At 42.8% G+C, this 23,698-nt stretch overlaps 1 protein-coding gene across 2 annotated transcripts in view; it reads right to left on the bottom strand.

Moving 5' to 3' along the window:
- ctdp1 (CTD (carboxy-terminal domain, RNA polymerase II, polypeptide A) phosphatase, subunit 1) overlaps positions 1 to 23,698 on the bottom strand; it is a 353,744-nt gene that overhangs the window by 30,028 nt on the left and 300,018 nt on the right. The window lies entirely within an intron of this gene.

The following is a 23,698-nucleotide window of genomic DNA, read 5'->3' as shown; positions in this document are numbered from 1 at the left end:
TTAAAGTAGCCCGTTAATGGTCCAGTTTATCTCAAGTCCAACTGGTCCTGTTTACAGCAAATTTAGCAACAAAGAAGAAGCACATAGAATAGATCAACGCAGGAACAGGTCTTTCAGTGCACAATGCCCGCACCAAAACAAGTTAAACTAATTCTCCTCTAGCTATACATGACTTTTATCCCTCAACTCCTTGCATACTTATTTCACAATCTAACATCCTCTTAAATACTACTACTGCACCGCCTATCACTATTAGACATAACAACCCATTTCAGGCATCATCCACTTTCTGTGTTTAAAAAAATGCCCCACATATCTCCTTTAAACTTCCCCTCTCTCATCTTAAACGCACGTCTTCTAATACTTGACATTCCTATTCTGGAAAAAGGTTCTGCCTCTGCTGTCTATGGCTCTCATAATCTTACGAGATTTCTATCACGTCTCCCCTCAGCCCCAGAGAAAATAACCTAAGTTTGTCTACCTCTCCAGACAGCACATACAATACCTTCTAATCTAGGCAGCATCCTGGTGAACTGCACCATTCCCAAAGCTCTCATATCCTGGGAGTCAAATCAGCCACCAAGCTGGATAGGACCTTTACAGTGAGGTCTATGCACAATTAAATAAAGACTGGTAGTTTAATGGAATGTTGTGTGAAGTGCTGACCCTTCAAATGAGATAAAATGGTTGACTGTAATATATAGGGAGTCTTGATCATAAGTGGGCCGAAACTCCTGAAGACAGGTGGCAGATCAACTGATGATCCCACTGGTGATAGCACATCTTAGTCCATGTGTATTTTGAATTCAATTAAAAAAAATATATATACAGTATATATACACACACACACACATACACACACAGTACTATGCAAAAGTCCTTTTTCAAATAAATAACTTTTCAAATAAAATATTCATTACTTTGTAGGTATATAGCCCAGTGCATATATAAGAAACAGGTGCTAATAATCAAAGGCATAATGAGTTGAATGACCTGAACTGATTAACCGAAACAGAAATGCGCGTAGAAGCAATCAACCTGGGTGAAGGACAACCAAACTGAAAGGTGAGGGTGTGGCAGATGTGACTGTTAATCTTCAAATTGTCAATTCTTACACCATGGCAAGAGTGTGCATAGTAACAAGACACAAGGTGGTCACCCTGCATCAGCAGGGTCTTCTCCAAGCAGAAATGTTGTGGCTGGCAGGAATTTCAAGATATGCTATCCAAGCTTTTCTGAAGAAGGTTGAGGACAGAAATGCAGTGGTTGGCCATGGAAACTGAGTACAGCAAATGAGAGATACATCAAACTGACATACTTTCTGAATCAGAACTCCAGCACTGCTATCAGCTCTGAAAGCAAAGAAACCACTGGAACCCAAGTACACCCCTCTATGGTCCAGAGAAGTACAGTTAGAAGGGGCCTTCATGGAAGAGTTGCCACCAAAAAGCCATTCCTGTCAAGTAGAAACAAAGCCAAGAGACTCACCTATGCACTAAGACAGAAGACTGGCGTGCTGAACAAAGGGAGCAAATGCTTTGGACTGACGAGTCAAAATTTGAAATATTCGGCTCAAACAGGCTGCAGTTTGTCTGTAGAAAAGCTGGAGAGTGCTACACAGATGAGTATCTTCAGCCAAGAGTGAAGCATGGTGGAGGTTCCCTGCAGGTTTGGGGCTACTTTCTGCAAATGGAGTTAGTGATTTGGTCAGAATTAATGGAATCCTCAAAGCTGAGAAGCAGGTTCTCATACATAATGCAATACCATCAGGGAGGGGTCTGATTGGTCCCAACTTCATTCTGCAGTTGGACAATGACGCCAAACACATGGCCAAGGTCATAAAGATCTACCTTCAGCAAAAAGAAGAACAAGGAGCTCTGCAACAGATGGTATGACCTCCAAAGCCTTGATCGCAACATCATCAAAGTTTTAAAACCAAAGAGTAGTCACACCAAATATTGATTTGATTTAGTGTTTTACTACTTACTGTTCTCTATGGTATTTTTTTGATACTTAGAAACTTTTTATTAGTTTTGAAAGTATCTTCACTTTACAGGATTTTTTTTACATGTGCCTAATATATTTGCACAGTACTGTATGTGTGTGTACACACGCACACATATATATATTAACTACTCCCCGGATCATTACAGAGCAGCATGGTAGCAAAGTGGTTAGCGTAATGCTGTAACAGCGCCAGCGAATCATGTTCAGGTCTGCTGCTATCTGTCAGGATTCAGACATTCTGAAATTGTATGGGGCAGTAGGTTCGTATGGGTTTATTGGGACAGAAGAATCTGTTACCATGCTGTATCTCTAAATAAAAAATTAAATCAGCAATATAAACACATTTAAAATGGAAAATATTGAGATATCAAAGCTATATGCTGCAATTCACTCCTTATTAAAATACTCATTCGTAGCTGTGCTGAAGTGATGGGGATTTGGAGGGGAGGTGTTGAGCATAAAGCTTCCCTTCACGCTGACGATCTTTTATTTTTTATATCAAACCTGACTACCTCCTTACCCTCAATGTTTTCACTTCTTAATAAATTTAGCCAACTTTCTGGCTATAAACAAATTACATAAGAGTGAGCTCTTTCTAATCAATAGAGAAGCACAAGCTTTAGTATTCCATGACCTCCCTTTTAAAGTAGTTAACAACCAGTTCACCTATCTTGGTATTACAGTAACAAAGAACTTCTAAGAATCTTTTTCGAGAAAATTTTACCAATCTTCTAAACCCTACAGAGCTTGACACGGTGGTCAACCTTGTCTATGTCTCTTGTAGGTCATATTAATGTTATTAAAATGTATATCCTTCCTAAATTTTTGTAGCGATTTCAGTCTTTACCAATTTTTATTTCTAAAGCTTTTTTTGATGGGTTAGATTCTATTATTTCGTCTTATCACTGGAAGGGTAAACACCTAGACTTAATAAAGCTCATCTTCAAAAATCTAAAAAGGAAGGTGGTATGGCCTTGCCTAATTTTCATTTATATTATTGGGCAGCCAATATTCGTTGTCTTATTTTTTTGGTCTTTCTTCCATAATAAGTCTGACTGCCCAAAATAGGTGGCAATGGAGTTGAACTCTACTAAGGATCTTTCAATTTCTGCACTTCCTTGTCATTTGCCTAGACTTATTGTTAATCCTCTTATCAGACATACTGTAAGAATATGGGCTTAGTTCAGAAAATTTAATGGTCTTCATGGTTTTTCTCTCTCTAGCCCTATTTTACACAATCATCTTTTCCTACCTTCTATGCGGGATTCAACATTTTACGACTGGCATAGAAAGGGTATTAGGTGCTTTGAAAATCTTTTCATAGATAATCGTTTTGCAACTTTTCAACAATTGTCTGTAAAGTTTAATCTACTTAATACTAATTTCTTTAGTATTATCTTTAGTCTAATCTTCAAATTAGACATTTTATTAACCCTTTGATATCAAACTTTCCTGAGGTGCCTGTGAAAAATATTCTGGACTTGTTTCATGGTATCAATCCATTGGGTAAAGGTTTAATTTCTGTTATTCAGGGTAAGTTAGTGATTTTGAGGCGTGCCCCTTTTGATAAAATTAGAACTGCCTGGGAACAAGATCTAAATATCTCCCTATCTGAGGCGATTTGGGATTTAATTCTTAAGTCAGTCAATTCAACCTCTTTATGTGCTTGCCACTGCCTTTTGCAGTTTAAGGTTGTACACAGGGCTCATATGTCTAAAACTAAATTATTGTGGTTTTATCTTGACATTAGTGCTGTTTGTGATAAGTGTAAAGAGGCTGAGGCTTCCTTTATTCATATGCATTGGACCTGTCCTAGTCTAGAGAAATTCTGGCGAGAAGTTTTTTCAACCCTATCTCATATTCTTAATTGCCATTTAGAACCTAACCCTCTGGTTGCTCTTTTTGGCACCTTGGATGATGTAATTTTGTCGACTTGAGTCCGACTAAATGCCAAACATTATCTTTTGCCTCTCTCTTGGCTAGACAGTTGGTTCTTCTTAGGTGGAAAGGTGCTGCCCCACCCACTCATGCTCAATGGCTCAGTGATATATGGCCTGTTTAGACCTCGAAAAGATTAATTATTCACTTCTTAATTTGGTTTTATAAGGTGTGGAGACCTTTTCTTGAATATTTCATAATTCTTCTTTAGGGTAAGTTTATCCTTTTTTTTGTATGCTACAATCCCTTACTTTCAGCTTTTTTTTGTAAGTTATACGGGTTTTTTGTTGTGAATTACATTATACTTTTGCTAGTCGGCAATATACTTTCTTTATTCCTATATATATTTACAGTTCTCTGGGGTTGAATGCTCCGACTGATTTATTTTTTCTTTTATATGCAAATGGTTGGCCTGGGTTTTCTTTTTCAGTGGGAGGTTGGGGTGGATATTATTTTTACATAATTCTCTTTTGGGTGCTTTTTTTCTTATTGTTATGAATTACATATTGGATTTGTTTTGCACTGTATAAATCTCCATTCTGTTGTTTGGTTTTCTCTCTGTAGTTTCTGGTAGAAATGCATAAAAAATTAATTTTAAAAAAAAGTACTCGTCATGTTCCCTGTTGCATTGATCGCCTTGCTTTCCTTGCTAGTATATGTCAGTGCTATCATTCAGGAACATGGAATCTTGGTGCTCCATGTAATCGTAGACTACAACTGCACAAAATTATAGCCAATACTAAAGAATCACCTTCCCTCCTTCATGTTCGCTCAAGCTTGTGTTCTGTCCATGAACATGCTGTACAATGCCATTGTTAGAAATCAACTCGGGCTCAGGCTCACTTGGTAGCCACTCCTCTATGTTGTCTGTGTTTACTCTTTCACCTTCATCCATTTGCTGCCCGACCTCATGCGAAACTCTCTTCTTCATTCCAATCATAACCTTTGGAGAGATTTTGCGCCACGATTCAATTGCACTCAACACTCTGGTCATTGCAGCCTATGTTATGGCCAGCACAGCACTCTGTATTCCGCATACCTCATGAATGGCATCCAGTCTATTTTTTTTCAACCAGTTTTCAAATTGCTCCCCCCACAAATATATTTTTGAAAAGGTCCAGATCAATAATAGCTTTTAATGCATGCAACTACTCCCTGGCTTACAGCCTGGATGAAAAAGACACAATTGATGCCTTCATTGATAGGCATTTTCAGTAACATTTGATTTGTCTGCTTTGCAAGTTCATTCTGGTTGCAACTTTTATTTTTCAATGATTGCTGAGAGCTCTTCTTGGCAGCTGAACTGCCTGTACATAGCTCAGGCCCCTGAATACTGTACAGATCTCTCAGATACCACGTTGTTTTTGTATGTCAAGTTGGCCAGTTAGGCAAAATGCTTAAATTCCATGCGTTGCAGGAGCATCAAACAAAAAAAATAAGCCACATAAGTCTGTTCACTGGTATACTTACCTTTCTTTGTTGAAAAAATATTTCCAGCATTGCTTTGTCCAAATTTTCACAATTTGTGGCCTTCACTAATTTTCATCAGTCAAAGAATCCATTGAGTTCCTGTCCTCCCTTTCAATCGGTCCCATTCTGCCTCTTTCACTCACTTTCTAGACTTACTACTTCCATCTTAGGGGCAAGGTTTGAAACCAACATCCATCAGAAGCCCATCAATTGCCATAGTTAACTTGACTACACATCCTACCACCTGCTCCCAATGGGGAGAGGAATTCATTCTATTTTCCCAATTTCTTGGCTCAGTCCTATCAGTTATGAGTATCATCTTGCATACAGCTGGTTCTGAGGAATCTTCCCAATACCTTAACCAAGACTTCCCTGCTATCAAAGTTGACAGTGATCTCAATCATGAATGTTCCATTTCTCTCTCTTCTGCTCTCACAACCTCTCTTAGCCCCTCAGTAAGGAGAGGATTTCCCTTGTCCTCACCTACCACCCCATCAGTATCCCAGGTGAACTGATTTCTAAAACACTCAATAAGACACAGATTATCAAACATATCTTCTTCTTCTCTCTCAGCATTACAAAGGGACAGTCCTTCATCATCTTTTTGATCTATCATCAGCATTAACACCCCATCTCACGGCACAGGAGAGGGAACAGAGACTCATTTTACCTCTTCCCCTTCCATGGCCATTCCCTTGGTGAAGTGACAATTCAGTAGCGATGCTTTCAATTTTAGTGTATTGCTTTGGGTTCATGATGTGGTCTTTTGTGGAGTGGAGAAACTGAATGCAGACCGGATAACTGCTTGGCAGAATATCTCCATTCAGTCTACAGGGATGGTACTGAGTTTGCAGTTTGACTGTTCCATTGAAGACCAATATAACAGCAATTAGTTTCCAAACAAGATGTATTACAGCTCTCAGGACTTGACACCAAAATTAGCAAATTCAGAACCTGCTATTCCAGCTTGCATCAAAATTGCCAGACCTCAGGATATTTCAATTAGTAAAGTTAACTCTATTTTTCACCCTCTAAAGGAGCTGCTTGACCATTGGAGCATTTTCTGTTCTTATCTCTAAAACTGAATTACATCCGTCCCAGAGTTTGAGATACAAGTTACTAAACTGCAGAAAATTAAGCTGACATAACACACATTGACTGAACTACACAGAATATTATTGCAGTAGCATATTTCAGAGTTTTTATTTTTTTATCAGCAATATAATTCAGCATTAGAACACAACTAATGAAAGCATCTGCTTTAATTGTATTTGCTAAAACAAGCAAAAGAGTTCAATTCAACACTTTGCTGAAGCGTTTGATAAAACATTAAATACTTACACATTACTAAGTTTCCCGAAACACAATTACCCGGTGGAAACTTTAATGACTGAACAACTCTCCTTGCAGAATCTTTCATTAGCTTGCATGGCAATGTTGCAGGAAGACATAGAAAATGGAATATTAATTACACCCACAACAAAGCTAATTCCGATGGGCACAGTTCGATATGCCCACATCAGAATAATGTTGAGACTCACGCCTACAGCAACAAGAATAACACAGACTGCAAAGCTTAGAAAACACATGGCTTTAATTATCTCTGACGAATGGCATGCATTAAAACAAACTCAATAATACAGCAGTTACATTTAAATTATGCTCTCAACCAAATGGAAGGCAAAACTAACAGTGTGCCTATTCAACACAATCATCCTATCAAAACTTATCATTAAGCTTCAAGACCTGGACCTCTCTATCTCCCTCAGCAAATGGATACTGGTCTTCCTCATCAACAAGCCTCAATCAGTGAGGGTTGGTAATAACAACGCCTCCTTGTTGATCATCAACACAGGTGCACATCAAAGTTACGTGCTTAGCCCCACTCTCTACTCTCCATACACCCATAAGTTTGTGGCTAAGCACTGCTCCAACGCAAGTTTCAAATTTTGCCAATGACATTACTGCTGTTGGACAAATCACAAGTACTAATGAGTTAGCTAACCAGAGCGAAATAGGAAACCTGGTTCAGTGGTGCCACAACAACAACACACAACATCAGTGAAACAGAAGAGCTGATTGTTGACTTCAGGAATGGGAAGGAAGGTGAACTGTGCCAGTCTACATTGAGGGATCAGTGGTAGAGAGAGTCAGCAGCTTTAAATTCCAGGGCATTAACAAGAGCAGAACTGGGCCCAGCACGCAGTTGCAATCACAAGGAAAGCAGGTCACCAAACACTCTAACAAATTCTATGTTTGTACTTTTGAAAGTATCCTGACTGGTTGTATCATGGTGAGGTATGGCAATTTGAATGCAAAGGAATGTAAGAAGCTGCGGAGAGTAGTGAGCTGTGCTCAATACATCCTGGAATTAACCCTCCCTGCCATCGGTAATATCTAAATGAGGCAAAAGTATGGATATGTACAGACCATAATGGAAACGTATGTAAAGGATGGAGAGTTATTGAATGGTTTATTGTATATAATTTTATTTTTGAATAAAGTATATTTTGAAATAAAAAAGTATCTAAATGAGGTACTGCCACAAGAAAGCAAAATACGCCATCAATGATCCTGGCATTCTGGGCAATGCCATCTTTTCACAGCTACCATCAAGCAGTGGCTATAGAAGCCTTAAGTTCCACACCAGCAGGTTCAAAAACAGCTCCCTGCCTTCAAGTATTCAGTAGTTCTTGAACTCACTGTCAAAAACCCTAATCATAACAGCATTATTAGCAACATTATGACGACTGATCACCTTGCACGAAAATGAACTGTTTCTTTTTGTTTTAATTGAGTTCTTTCTTGTAAAATTTATGATTTTCTTATGAATACAGCTTATATGATGGAATACACCTGCGATACTGCTGCAAATAAATTTTTAATTGCACCTGTGCGTACATGTAGTTATGCCAATGACAATAAACTTGACTTTTTTTTAAAACAGAAGCTATAGAATGCAATAGCAGGGAGGGCAGTAATTAGCTGGCACTGTGTTTGATGCAAACTCCACTGACCAGCATCCTTCAACAGGTAGGAGCAGATGGGCAGTGATTTGGCCACCACTGCCGGCCCACCAACTGGAGAGTGTCATGGTTAAGGGTCGAAAACACTCTGTGAAGGTTGGGAGCCACCCAATGACACTTGCTCCTGGCTGAAGGCTACAGTTACTTTATAAGGTATCTGGAGAATGCACCCTAACAGGTGTATGTAACAATTAATCTCTGTTTTGTACCAATGGCTTCCAGGAAAGACTGGATGGCAACCGAGTAAGGTCGGTGACACTGGAGAGACAGCTGACCTCCAGGAAAGACCGGCACGGGCTCACAAGGCTAGCAACCTTGTGGGCAGCACTCGCAAGAGGGCACCACTCAAGCTACGACTGAACACGAAGAGCAATACCCTCAGAGTCTCCTGAGAGGGAGGGGAGAGGATGAGAGATGCAACGGGACGATATACCGGCAATGGCCAGGACAGGAAACACAACTACAAGGAAGCTAAAGCAAACAACACTGACTGGAAAGGAATTCACAGTAAGGTGTCATTGCAGGAAAGTCTGCAAAAACATCAGAGGGCTCAAAAGATATACCAGAGCAGGTCTAGATGTGGATCAATGGTGACCCAAGTGCAGCACACGGACTTAGTGTCCGGTGAGACGAAGGAGAATTCCAGCCAGGAAGCACCCCACAGAGCTGAAGATCTCTCCGCACTTGAGTCGCCTCAGCACCAAACAACAGACTAACTGAGTTCCTCTTTGGCTACCCCAATCCATTCATCAAGGAAAGGCAGGATCAAATGGCCTAGATCATCAGACAACGTCACCTGGATGCAACCAAATAGGAGGGAAAGGGAGGTTTGTCGCTTGAGAGGTGAATTACAGACGCTCAACAAGAGGTTTAAAACCAGCTCACTGACCAAAAGAGAAGGTTTCAAGGACGTAACCAGTATGCTGCGGGAAAAGCTGTGCAAACTCTGGAGGGCGGAACATCTACGACAGCAAAGAAGGAAGAAAGAGAAAAGGCGAGCGCAGTTTGTGAGAGATCCATTCAGCTTCACCAGGACTCTTCTCAGCCAACAAAAATCTGGTATACTATCCAGCTCGAAGCCAGAGAGGAGTTCCTGTGGGAGGCACACAGTGACCCACAGAGGGGTCAGGGACTAGGAACTAATGGGGCTGTGCGTAGACCGGAAAAACCATCAAATGAGCTGAATGTGAAGGAGCCTACATGGCAGGAAATCCAGGACATCATCCGGAAAGCTAAAGCATCAGCTGCCCCAGGCCCAAGCGGCCTACCTTACAAGGTGTATAAGAAATGCCCAAAGCTTCTTTGGAGGCTGTGGAAGGTCATGAGAAAGATCTGGGCCAAAGGTACTATTCCATCAAGTTGGAAATTGGCAGAGGGATGCTTTATTCCAAAGGAAGAGGATTCTTCCACATTTACCCAGTTTTGGACAATTTCTCTCCTAGATGTGGAATGTAAGATTTTCTTTTCTGTGCTCACAAGAAGGCTGACTTCTTACATGACGCAGAACCGCCTTGTCAACACATCTACCCAGAAAGGCGGTATTCCAGGCTTTTTGAGGTGTCTGGAACACACCTCAATGATTAGCCATTTGATCCATGAGGCCAAGCAGAGAAAAGGCGACCTAACAGTTGTCTGGTTAGACCTCACGAGCGCCTACGGGTTTATTCCACATGACTGTTGGAGTGTATGGGGTGTCAGGTAGGGGTAGCACCTCTGGTGGGGGAACACATTGTGTCCTTTTCAGGGCGCTTTGTCCACCTTTGGTCCCCACCTGGCACTCAGTTCTCACCTGTGGCTCCCCGTAGCTGTTTGCATGCGACAGCAACCACACCCTGGGCAACGGCTTTGACAAGCCGGCTAAACCAAGTGAAGGTAGCCGACTGGTCTCAAACTCTCAGTGAGATAGGGAGTTGTCTATCCCAGCATGTGAAGACAGACTCCGGCGGATTGAGCGGACGAGACCAATGGTAGGTCCAACGGTCAAGAAGGCAGTCTCTGCAAGCGTCGTGGAACACGTAGAGCACGACAAGACCATATAACAATTACAGCACGGAAACAGACCATCTCGGCCCTTCTAGTCTGTGCTGAACTCTTACTCTCACCTAGTCCCACCGACCTGCACTCGGCCCATAACCCTCCATTCCTTTCCTGTCCATATATCTATCCAATTTAACTTTAAACGACAACATCGAACCTGCCTCAACCACTTCTGCTGGAAGCTCGTTCTACACAGCTACCACTCTCTGAGTAAAGTTGTTCCCCCTCATGTTACCCCTAAACTTTTGCCCTTTAACTCTCAACTCATGTCCTCTTGTTTGAATCTCCCCCATTCTCAATGGAAAAAGCCTATCCACGTCAACTCTATCAATCCCCCTCATAATTTTAAACACCTCTATCAAGTCCCCCTGAACCTTCTATGCTCCAAAGAATAAAGACCTAACTTGTTCAACCTTTCTCTGTAACTTAGGAGATGAAACCCAGGCAACATTTTAGTAAATCTCCTCTGTACTCTCTCAATTTTATTTTTCTTTCCTATAATTCTTTCCTATAATTCGGTGACCAGAACTGTACACAATACACAAAGGCACAGAAGATGTCCTGGTCATCCACTGCACCTAGTCTCATCTCCAGCCGTCTCGACTCTTGCCTTGCCACTGGATCCAGATGGGAATTGGGAAGAGAGAGTGAGGCTGACACCGTACAACTCTCCCTCACTTAAATCCAAATCAAGCGTTAGTCTTGGCATCATCAGCCGGCTGGTGGCGCAGTGACAGCAGCGCTGGACTCCAGGAGCGAAGGTTCCCGAGTTCGAATCCAGTCAAGCTGCTCCCGGGTACACTTTCCATCCTTGCCAAGGTTGAGTGTCGAGCTAGCAACTCGGCCTCGTAAAAAGTACTAATGGTGTCGAGGTCTTCATCAATGACGATGGACAAACCTTAATTCCACATGACCTCATCCTGGAAGGACTCGACCACTACTACATCCCAGTGGCTATTCAAGACATGATCACCAGCTACCTAGGAGGATTCAAACTCAGATTTACAACAGCCCATTTCACAACTAGTCGGCAGGACCTCCAGAAGGGGATTCCAACAGGGTGCACCATCTCCCCCATCCTATTTATTATGGGAATGAACCTCCTATTATCAGCAGCAGAAGATGTAACCCGCGGCCCGACGTTGGAGTCGGGCATTGTTCAGCCGACTCTACGAGGGTTCATGGACGACATCACTATAACAACTGTGGCACATGTCCAAGCAAGATGGGTATTCGAATCCCTGGATAATGTAGCCACTTGCACGAGGATGTCCTTCAAGGCCAAGAAGTCCAGGTGTATGGTGATCAGAAAGGGCAAAGTTACTAGCAAGTTTAGCCTCCAAGTTCAGGGTGAGGTCATCCCTTCCATCAAAGATAACCGGATAAAATGCTTGGGGAAGTGGTTTAATGTGTAACTGACAGATGGGGACAATGTCACCAATACTGTGAAGCAGACAGACGAATGGCTGGAGAAGATCGACAAATCCAGACTTCCCGGTAAATTCAAGACCTGACTGTACCAATATAGCCTTCTGCCCAGGCTTCTCTGGCTCTTCACACTTTATGAGTTCCCCATGACTGCCATACAGTGCATCGAGAGGAAAACCAACAAACACTTGCGGAGATGGTTGGGAGTTCCCCCAAGCTTCTCTTTAACGGGCCTCTATATTCGAACTGGCAACTGCAGCTTCCCCTGTCATCTGTTGTGGAGGAATTCAAGGTGGCAAAATGCAGAGCCTTATTACGCTTGAGAGATTCCAATGACGTCTTGGTAAAGCAAGCAGGTGTTACAACCAGATCTGGGTGCAAGTGTGCAGCCAACGCAGCTGTGGAGCAGGCAGTGTGTTCTCTGAAGCTGCAAGATATCATCGGCAACTCCTGCGTCGAGTGGCAAGGCCTCGCCTCAGTTCACTTCTAGCAGTGGGGAAACGCAAGCATAAGGAACAGGTGAGACATGGTACAGGCAGAAGTACGGATCCGTGAGGAAGAGAAGTGGATGTCAAAGGCAGTGGAACAAGGGTCCCAGCGTGCCTTGACAAAATGGGATCTGCCCAAGCGCAAGATCTCATGGGCAGAGTTATGGAGACTGGAGCCCTTCTGTATTTCCTTCCTCTTGCGATCAGTGTATGACACCCTTCCTTCACCATTACATCTGTACTCATGGGGGATGAGAGAGGACCCGAACTGAAAGCTCTGTGGTCAAAAGTGGACACTGGCTCATATACTGTCCAGGTGTAAAACAGCTCTAACTCAAGGACGGTACAGGTGGCTCCTTGATCAGGTGCTTCTGGCTGTTGCTGACACACTAGAGTGGGAGAGATGCAAGAAGAGGATGGCTGGCACAGATTTGAGGAAGACCATCACCTTCATCAAGGAGGGAGCCAGGTTTTTCGTAACCAAACAATCTGCTGCTAACGGCCAGGTCCTGGGAGATGAGGGTCGATGTGGGAAGGAGGATGCAGTTCCCGGATGTGGTGCACACAACCCTACGCCCGGACATTGTATTGCGGTCAACTGAAGACAGGAAAATAATTCTGGTTGAGCTGACTGTGCCGTGGGAGGAGGGATGGGAAGAGGCCCATGACAGAAAGGCCTTGAAGTACCAGCCCTTACTGCAGGAGTGTAACGACAAGGGATGGCAGGCATGGTTGTTCCCTGTGGAGATCGGCTGCAGAGGTTCCCCAGCCAAATCAGCATGGCGGTTGTTGTCAGATCTGGGCCTGGACGAAAGGAGCAAAAAAAACAAGCAGATCGTAGGATGGGGGAAGAGGCAGAACGAACCTCTTGTTTGATTTGGAGTGGATGAGAGGAGGGAACCTGGAAGCCAGGAGCAGATGGGCAGTGATTTGGCCACCACTGCCGGCCCACCAACTGGAGAGTGTCGTGGTTAAGGGTCGAAACACTCTGTGAAGGTTAGGAACCACCTGATGACATCTGCTCCTGGCTGAAGGCTACGATTACCTTATAAGGTATCTGGAGAATGCACCCTAACAAGTGTATGCAACAAGTATCAAGACAGAGTAGTGCCTGACAGACCAATGAGGCGATAGGCTTCAGCTAAAGACAATAAAACACAGGAAATCAGCACATCAAATCTGCTTCACCCTTCCATCATGGCTGATTTATTATCCCTCTCAACCCCACTCTCCTGCTTTTTTCCCCATAACCCTTGATGCCCTGCGTAATCAAGAAACTATCAATCTCGGCTTTAAATATACCAAATGGCTTGGCCTCCACAACCGTCTCTGGAAATGAATTTCACAGATTCACCACCCTCTGTCTAAAGAAATTCCTCCTCATCTCTGTATTAAATGGATGTCTCTCAATGCTGAGGGTGTGCCCTCTAATCCTAGACTTCTCCATTATAGGAAACATCAGAATCAGGTTTATTAAGTAAAAATTGTGCAAAAATAGGAAGTTTATATATATATATATATATATATATATATATATATAAAAGTGAGGCAACGTTCACGAGTTCAATGTCCATTTAGGAATTGGATGGCAGAGATGAAGAAGCTGTTCCTGAATCGCTGAGTGTGTGCCTTCAGGCTTCTGCACCTCCTACCTGATGGCAACCAGATTTGGGAACAGCTTCTTTCCAACTGTGATAAAACTGCTGAACGGATCCTGACCCAGATCTGCGCTGTACCCTCCAAATATCTGGACCTGCCTCTCAGTTTTTTTGTACTACCTTACATCCCATTTTTCTATTTTCTATTTATGATTTGTAATTTAAATTTTAATATTTACTATCGATTTGTAATCCAGGGAGCGGGAAGCGCAGAATCAAATATCGCTGTGATGATTGTACGTTCTAGTATCAATTGTTTGGTGACAATAAAGTATAAAGTATAAACTAACAGTGAGAAAGTGGCATGCGGTGGGTGCTGGGGGTCCTTAATAATGGACGCTACCTTTCTGAGACACTGCTCCTTGAAGATGTCCTGGGTACTTTGTAGGCTAGTACCCAAGATGAAGCCGACTAAATTTACAACCTTCTGCAACTTCTTTTGGTCCTGTGTAGTAGCCCCTCCACCCCATACCAGACGGTGACGCAGCCTCTCAGAATGCTCTCCACAGTTTTTGAGTGGTTTTGTTGACATACCAAATCTCTTCAAACTCCTAATTAAGTATAGACACCGTCTAGCCTTCTTTATAGTTGCATCGATATGTTGGGGCCAGATTAGGTTCTCAGAGACCTTGACACCCAGGAACTTAAAACTGCTCACTCTCTCCACTTTTAATCTCTCTATGAGGATTGGCATGTGTTTCTTCATCTTACCCTTCCTGAAGTCCACAATCAGTTGTTCTGTCTTACTGACGTTAAGTGCAAGATTGTTGCTGCGACACCACTCCACTAGTTGGCATATCTCGCTCCCGTACGCCCTCTCGTCTCCATCTGAGATTCTACCAACAGTGGTTGTATCATCAGCAAATTTATAGATGATATTGGAGCTATGCCTAGCCACACAGTCAAGGGTATACAGAGTAGAGCTGTGGGCTAAGCACACACCCCTGAGGTGCACCAGTGTTGATTGTCAGTGAGGAGGAAATATTATCACCAATCCTCAAAGACTGTGGTCTTCCACGTAGGAAGTCGAGGATCCAACTGCCGAGGAAGGTACAGTGGCCCAGGTTCTGTAACTTCTCAATCAGGACTGTGGGAGTGATGGTGTTAAATGCTGAGCTATAGTTGATGAACAGCATCCTGATGTGGGTGTTTGTGTTGTCCAGGTGGTCTAAGGATGTGTGAGGAGGCCATCCTCTCCAAATCCACTCAATCTTGTTCTTTCAATATTCAATAGGTTTCAATGAGATCACCCCTCATTCTTCTAAACTCCAGTGAGCCATAAAACACTTGTCATATGATAATCCTTTCATTCCTGGAATCATTCTTGTGAACCTCCTCTGGACCCTCTCCAATGCCAGCACATCTTTTCTTAAATAAGCGACCCAAAACTGCTCTCAAAATTCCATGCAGTCTGTCCAAACCCTTACACAGACTAAGCATTACATCCTTGCATTTATATCCTGTACCTCTTGAAATGAATGCTAACATTGTAGTTGCTTTCCTTACTACCGCCTCAACCTGCAAATTATTCTTTAGGGAATCCTGCAAAGGACTCCTAAGTCCTTTTGCACCTCTGATTTTTGAACTTTCTCTCCTGTTTAGAAATAATCTATGCCTTTATTCCTTCTACCAAAGTGCATGACCATACACTTCCCTGCACTATATTCCATCAGCTACTTTGGCCATTCTCCCAATCTGTCAAAGTCCTTCTTCAGACTTCCTGGTTCTTCAACACTACCTGCCCTTCCACATATCTTTGCACTAAGCCATCAATTCCATCATTCAATCTGTTGAAAAGCAGCAGGCCCAATAACAACCCTTGTGGAACACCACTAGTCACTGGCAGCCAACCAGGAAAGGGCCCTTCCTCATTCACACTCTTTGCCTCCTGCCAGTCAGCCAATCCTCCATCCATGCTAGCAGCTTTCTTGTAATATTACTGTGGCAGGGTCCTGAAATACTCCTATGAACTGTGCTCGATTACCCCTATGAACTGTGCTTTTGAAAAAACAGAGAGAGAGTTATTTAACACCAACATCTTGTTTTTAAGAGACTGAGAGGCGAAGACTGCTCACAGTATATTTACATTTCTACAAGGACACCGCCTTCTTGGAAATTCTTGCAGACAGAGAAGTGAGGAGCTGTTTGAGTGACAGTTGGTATTCAGCACGGGGAGGTAAATAGAAGGTCAGATGATAGACCTCAGACATATGTTTTTGGACACCTAATGGGCTTTGTTGTGCCCACAGAAAAAGTGGGTTTTTGGAGGATCGATCAGTGGCTCTTGCAGTGTGAACAGGGCGTGACCGGTGGGGAGTTATTTGCGCGTCCAACTCTTGCCTGGGTTGATAGTTCCACCACAGAAGAACGATCCCCTTTGTTGTGGTCACGGTTGGTGACTTTTAAAGGATTTCGGAGGACAACAGGAAGATCGACGGCGTCAGCTCACCTGAAGACTCAAATCTCTCCCCCCTTTCTCTCCATCACTACTCAACTCAATACCACAAACTGAACTGAACTTTACTCATCATCGTAAGACTATCTATTTATCCCTAGACTTGAAGAAGCTTGATTTTCATATATTTCCACACTTACTGATATACTTACTTATATATAATCGTTGCTAATCTGTTTGATTTATCTGCATTTATATTACTGTATTGTGTAATTAATAATAAACACCATTAGTTAATAACAATCCTGGACTCCAAGGTGTTTTCCATTTCTGCTGGTTCTTTAACCCGTCACAGGGTACGTGACACTATGGACTCTTATCTTGTTAAGTTGGCTCATGTGTGACATCATGTCAAAGGCCTTCAGAACATCCACTGGCTTTCCTTTGTCTATTCTGCTTATTATTTCCTCAAAGAATTCCAACAGATTTATCTGTTGTACAACCTGCCTCAGAAGCTGCTGATTCAATTCTATTCAGGAATAATCCAGTCTGTTCCCTGTTCGTCCATCACTGTCTGGTTTGGATCTGCTACCAAACAAGACAAGAATAGACTCCAAAGTACTGTCAGGGCTGCGGAAAGGATTATTGGTGTGAAGCTGCCCTCGATCCAGGACTTATATGCCTCTAGAGTCAGGAAGCGAGCAAGCAGCATCATTGTAGACCCATCACACCCTGGACATCACCTGTTCCAACTCCTTCCTTTTGGTAGGCGCTTTAGATCACTGTATGCCAGGACAAATAGAACATAGAACAGTACAGCACATTACAGGCCCTTCGGCCCACAATGTTCTGCCGACCATCAAACCCTGCCTCCCATATAACCCCCCACCTTAAATTCCTCCATATACCTGTCCAGTAGTCTCTTAAACTTCACAAGTGTATCTGCCTCCACCACTGACTCAGGCAGTGCATTCCACATACCAACCACTCTCTGAGTAAAAAACCTTCCTCTAATATCCCCCTTGAACTTCCCACCCCTTACCTTAAAGCCATGTCCTCTTGTATTGACCAGTGGTGCCCTGGGGAAGAGGCGCTGGCTATCCACTCTATCTATTCCTCTTATTATCTTGTACACCTCTATCATGCCTCCTCTCATCCTCCTCCTCCCCAAAGAGGTACAAGAACAGTTTCTTTCCGTATGCCATCAGTCTTATGAACACTTGAATTTTAGTCTATTATAAACCAAGTCCACCTGTACATACACAGGTGTACCTCATTGTATATAGTTCACGATTATTTGCACTATTGTTTTGTTTGCTTTTTGATTCTGTACAGCGAGAGCTCAGGGAAACCGGCATCAAATTCCCTGTATGTGTCCACATACTTGGCGATAATAAAGGATTCTGATTCTGATTAGGCAAGATTTCTCCTTAAGAAACCCATGCTGATTTTGGCTGACTTATCATGTGCCTCCAAGTACCTGAAATCTCACCCTTAATAGTGGGTTCCAACATCTTCCCAACCACTAAAGTCAGGCTAACTGGCCTATAATTTCCTTTCTTCTGTCTCTCCCCCTTCTTAAAGAATGGAGTGATATCTGCAATTTTCCCATTCTCCTGAACCATTCCAGAATTCCGTGATTCTTGAAAAATCATTATCAATGCCCCACAATCTTTTCAGCTACATCTTTCAGAACATTGGGGTGTAGTCCTTCTGGTCCAACTGTTTTATCTACCTTCGGACCTTTCAGCTTCCCAAGCATCTTCTCCTTAGTCATTAGCAACAACACTCACTTCTGGCCCTTGACACTCTGGAATTTCTGTCATACTTCTACTGTCTTCCACAGTGAAGGCTGGTGCAAAATACTTATTCAGTTTGTCTGCTATTTCTTTGTCCCCCAGTACTGCCTTTCCAGCGTCATTTTCCAGTGGTCCGATATTCACCCTTGCTTCTCTTTTGCTCTTTATATATGTGAAAAAAACTTTTTGTATCCTCTTTTATATTATTGGCTAGCTTCCCTTCATAATTCATCTTTTCTCTCCTTATGGCTTTTTTAGTTGCCATCTGTTGGCTTTTAAAAAGCTCCCAAGCCTCTAACTTCTCACTAATTTTTGCTATATTATATATCCTCTCCTTTGCTCTTATGCTGTCTTTGACTTCCCTTGTCAGCCATGGTTGCCTCATCCTCCCTTTAGAATACTTCGTCATCTTTGGGATGTATCTTTCCTGTGCCTTTCCAATTACCCCCAGAAAATCCAGCCATAGCTGTTCTGCTATCATCCGTGCTAATGTACCCTTCCAATCAACTTTGACCAGCTCCCATCTCAGGCCTCTGCAATTCCCTTTACTCCACTGTAATACTGATATATCTGACTTTAGCTTCTCCCTCTCAAACTGCAAGGTGAAGTCTATCATATTATGATCACTGTCTCCATATGTTTCCTTTACATTTAGCTCCCTCATCAAATCAGGTTCATTACACAACACCCAGTGCCAAGTTGCCTTTCCTGTAGTGGGTTCAACCACAAGTTCTCTAAAAAGTCATCCTGTAGGCATTCTACAAATTCCATCTCTTGGGATTCAAGATTCAAGATTCAAAAAACTTTATTGTCATTCTAACCGTATATCAGCTCTGCAGGGCAGAATGAGACAGCGTTTCTCAGGAGCAGTGCAATCATAACATAACAAACATAACACTAAATAATAAACATAACAATAAATAGTAAAACACAACAGCCACATGTCAGTTAAAATCAAGTTATAAGTGTCCAGTGCAAGTTAAAAGTGTCCAAAGCAGAGTCAGGTAGAGCAGCTATTTAGCAGTCTGACAGCCTGTGGGAGGAAGCTGTTTAGTAGCCTTGTGGTTTTAGTTTTGATGCTCCTGTAACGTTTGCCTGATGAACAAACAGCTCATGGAGAGGGTGTGAGGGGTCTTTAATGATGTACCGTGTCTCCTGGAGGCATCTACTCCGAAAGAGGTCTTGGACAGAAGGTAGGGAGACCCCAATAACCTTCTCTGCTCCCCTAGCCACCCTCTGCAAGGCTTTTTTGTCAACAGCACTGCAGCTAGAGTACCAGGTTGTGATGCAAAAGGTCAGCACACTCTCAACCACGCCTCTGTAGAATGTAGTTAAGATGTTAGTGGGGAGTGATGCTTGTTTAAGCTTCCTCAGAAAGTGCAATCTCTGCTGGGCCCGTAACACAATCCCAGTGGTGTTCCCGGACGAGGTGAGATTGTCCGAGATCTGCACCCCAAGGAACTTGATGTTTTCCTCTCTCTCCACTGTGGAGCCGCTGATGCTGAGGGGTGTGTGCTCAGGCTGAGACCGTCTGAAATCGACAATCATCTCCTTGGTTTTGGTGACATTAACCATCAAGTTGTTATCCCTGCACCAGCTCTCTAGGTGTTTGACCTCCTCCCTGTACATTGTTTCATCATTTTTGTTGATCAGCCCCACCACTGTGGTATCATCTGCAAATTTAATGATCAGGTTCTCCTTGAATCTGGCTGCACAGTCATGTGTTAGCAGTGTAAACAGCAATGGGCTAAGCACACAGCCTTGTGGGGATCCAGTGCTCAGTGTGATGGGGTCAGAGATGTTCCTGCCCATACGGACTGACTGTGGTCTCTCTGTCAAGGAATCCAGAATCCAGCAACACATGGCAGTGCTAAGGCCAAGCAGCGACAGTTTCTCCACTAGTCTCTGCAGGATGGTGGTATTGAACGCTGAACTGAAATCAATGTACAGGATTCTGGCATAAGTGCCAGAATTCATCAACCTGATTTTCCCAGTCTACCTGCATATTGAAATCCCCCATGACCATTGTGACATTGCCCCTTTTACATACCTTTTCTATTTCCCATTGTAATTTATACCCCACAAACTGGCGACTGTTCGGAGGCCTGTATGTAACTCCCATCAGGGTATGCACAAGGATTCTATATCTTCCGAATCTATGTCACCTCTTTCTAAGGATATGATTTCCTTTTTTTTTAAACAACAGAGCCACCCCATCCCCTCCAGCTACCTGCCTGTCCTTTTGATACAAGATGTATCTTGGATGTTAAGTTCCTAACTATAAACTTATTTCAGGAGACGACTCAGTTATGCCCAAAATGTCATACCTGCCAATCTCTAAATGTGCTATAAGGTTATCTACCTTATTCTGTAGACTGCATGAATTCAAATATAACACCTTCAGTCCTGTATTGATCAACCTTTTCAATTTTGCTCCCATTTTACACTTCAACTCATCCCACTGACTGCAATTTTGCCCCATTATCTACCTGTCCTTCCTCAGTCTAAAGGGGACTGAATTAAGGAGGGACGGGGGTCATGAAGCAATTAAAGGATGAGGTGCTTAAAAGGAACCACTAGTTGGCCATGAATAATCGAGGAGTGCCTTGAACCATCTACTTAAACTGATACCAGCTGTGCACTACGGCAAGATTTGCTATACATAACTTATTGAAATATATTTACAGAACGTGGTAAGCTGACAAGGATAGAGCTGGAAGCAGTTACAATACTGGTGTTTATGAGTCTGTTCAGTAGACACATGGACATGTAGGGAATGGAAAGATATCTATCATGTGCAGGCAGAAGTGAACTAGTTTAATTTGGTATCACAGGCATCAAATACTGAGGGGCCTGTTCCTGAACCTTCGTGTGTTCTTTGACTGTGACCCCCTATTGTACAAAATGTACCAACAGATCAAGTCGTAAGACAAAACTGCTGTTCTGAAAAGGTAATTCCTTGGAAGAATAATGGCCAATGTTATTGAGATATTTTATAGACGAGGGAAAAATCGCAAAATCAGGGTAAAGCCAAGGGTATCTGACACTGTTTACGAGCCAAGTGGTTGCTTCCACTGGCTGGAATCTAGATCTCATTGGCCCAAACTTAGGATAAAGGCTGCAGTTGCTTTGAACCAAGATGAAGAGAAAGTTCTTCGGTCAAAGGTGTGTGAATCATAGGAACAACCTAAGAGGGTTGTGGATAGTTAGCCACTTATCCTGGTTGGAATCAAAATAGTTCTGGAAACAAGAGATGTATCACAGGAAAGGTGGCCAGTTGGTCCAATAGATCATGCTATTTCTCAGCAGAGGAACTTATCAATCTCATTCCCCTTTCTCTCTACTCTGTAACATCATCTATGAAAGGCTCAGCAGTTTCCAACATTATGGGGTTATTTACATAAGTAAAATAACCTTGTACCACAGAAAACAAACTGCTGGAGGAACTCAGCAGGACAGGTAGAAGGAAATGTATAGTTGATGTTTTGGGCCAAGATCCTTCATTTCAAGGGAGGAGTATGGAACCAAATAAGGGACATCTTTATTTCCTTTCCTCACCAATTTCGTTATCTGTAGGCCTTTTGTTGCATCCATCTATCACCCCCCCAACCTCTGTTGCCATTTCTACCTTTCCCTCCTCCACCTGTTTATTAATTCTCCTTTTCTGCACTCACCTGTGCTTTGTCAGCTCTTGTTCCCACCTTCCTTTCACTTCTTTATACAGGTTATCTCTTTTTACTCTTTCAGTCCGGATGAAGAGCTTCAACCCAAAACAGTGACTGTCCATTTCCCTCTACAGATGCTGCCCCACCTGCGGAGTTCCTCTAGCAGTTTGCTTGTTGCTGCAAATCCCAGCATCTGCAGTTGCCAACCTTCCAGCACAGTCTTGAGATGAAACCAGAGCACCCGGCGAAAACAAATGCAGTCACAGGCAGACTCAACACAAAGACAACAATGAGACAAATGACAGAATATTTGCAGCAATACTCATGAAATGATAAATTCAACAATAGTCAAAGACCAATAATAGAGGAGATTATAAACACAAGAAATTCTGCAGATGCTGGAAATCCAAAATAACATACACAAACTGCGGGAGGAACTCAGCTGGTCAGGCAGCATCTATGGAAGGGTAAACCGTTGATGTTTTGACCCAAGATACTTCTTCAGCTTATTTCAGATTATTTGACTGAAGTTACTGTTATACACTCAAGAACAGCCTCTTCCCACTCTTGTCAGACTTCAGAATCAATCACCTCTTTCACATCCCCTTCCCGGTGGTGCTGCCACATTCACATTTCTCCTTGTAGTACTTTAGTTTGCACTACTACAATTTGCACTGATCTGTTGTTTTCGCACTCATTGCTGTATATATCATTGTATTTACATAGTAAATTTACCATGTAAATACAAGAGGAGAAGATGACGTGACGCAGCTCACAGCGGCCACTCCGGTGGTGATGGCTTTTATTTGTCAAGTAGGGTGCCGTGCACAATCCTGATTTGATGGAGACAGACGTGAGAGCACGGAGGAACATCTGGTGAAACTTCTGAAATGCCTGCTTTGCTGCTGCTGCTACTGTGTGGTCCAGAATCTCCGGAGGGAAGGTCCCGAGTCCTCGGCTTTACTCGTTGCTCAGCGGCCGGGATGCGGTCGAAGAGCTCAGCAAAGGATGGTGCTCGGTGCTTAGTGTCAAAGGGCTGGCCGGAGGCTCGAAGTTTTTGCATTAACTCAGAGTCTGCTGCGGTCGGGTGCTTCCAATGGTGCTGCATCGGCAAGTTTGCGGCGCTTGGAGGTTCATAGCAGGGAGAGTTCCTCCCTTCTACCGTCTGCATGAGATGATGAGTCTATCGGGACTTTGAGACTTTTTTTTTACCGTGCCCATGGTCTGCTCTCCATCAAATTACGGTATTGCTTTGCACTGTTGTAACTATATGTTATAATTATGTGGTTTTGTCAGTTTTAGTCTTGGTTTGTCCTGTGTTTCTTGTGATATCATTCTGGAGGAACAGTGTATCATTTTTTAATGCATGCATATCTAAATAACAATAAATGAGGACTGAGTGTCCTCATAATCTAATCTATACTGTCTACTTTGTGAGCTTCATGTGAACAAGAAATTTCATAATGAATCAGCTCCTGCTTCTACTTCCATTCAGTCAGTGGCGTGACTTTGACACTTTGGAGTTCAAAGAGCTCATCACTTACAGTATAGTTCTCTAACAACTTTAAGCTTGCTTCTCTTTGAAGAATGAACTGTTGATTGTTGCAACCTGCAAATCATTTCATTCCTTTTATAACACAGCCAACTGGATAGATAAGGGCATTCAAAGTAGATTGTTTCTGAAATAAAACTGTTCTGTCATGAAGTTGCTGTGAATACAATATGCCATGACTTTCACGTATATCTCTGCAAAATCTTAAATTTGTGAAAGATTTGCAGCCTTCTGG

This window comes from Mobula birostris, chromosome 1 (assembly GCF_030028105.1).
Source record: "Mobula birostris isolate sMobBir1 chromosome 1, sMobBir1.hap1, whole genome shotgun sequence".
NCBI classification, from domain to species: Eukaryota; Metazoa; Chordata; class Chondrichthyes; order Myliobatiformes; family Myliobatidae; genus Mobula; species Mobula birostris.
The sequence above is the reverse complement of the archived record's forward strand: the minus strand, read 5'-3'. Positions and strand labels throughout refer to the sequence as shown.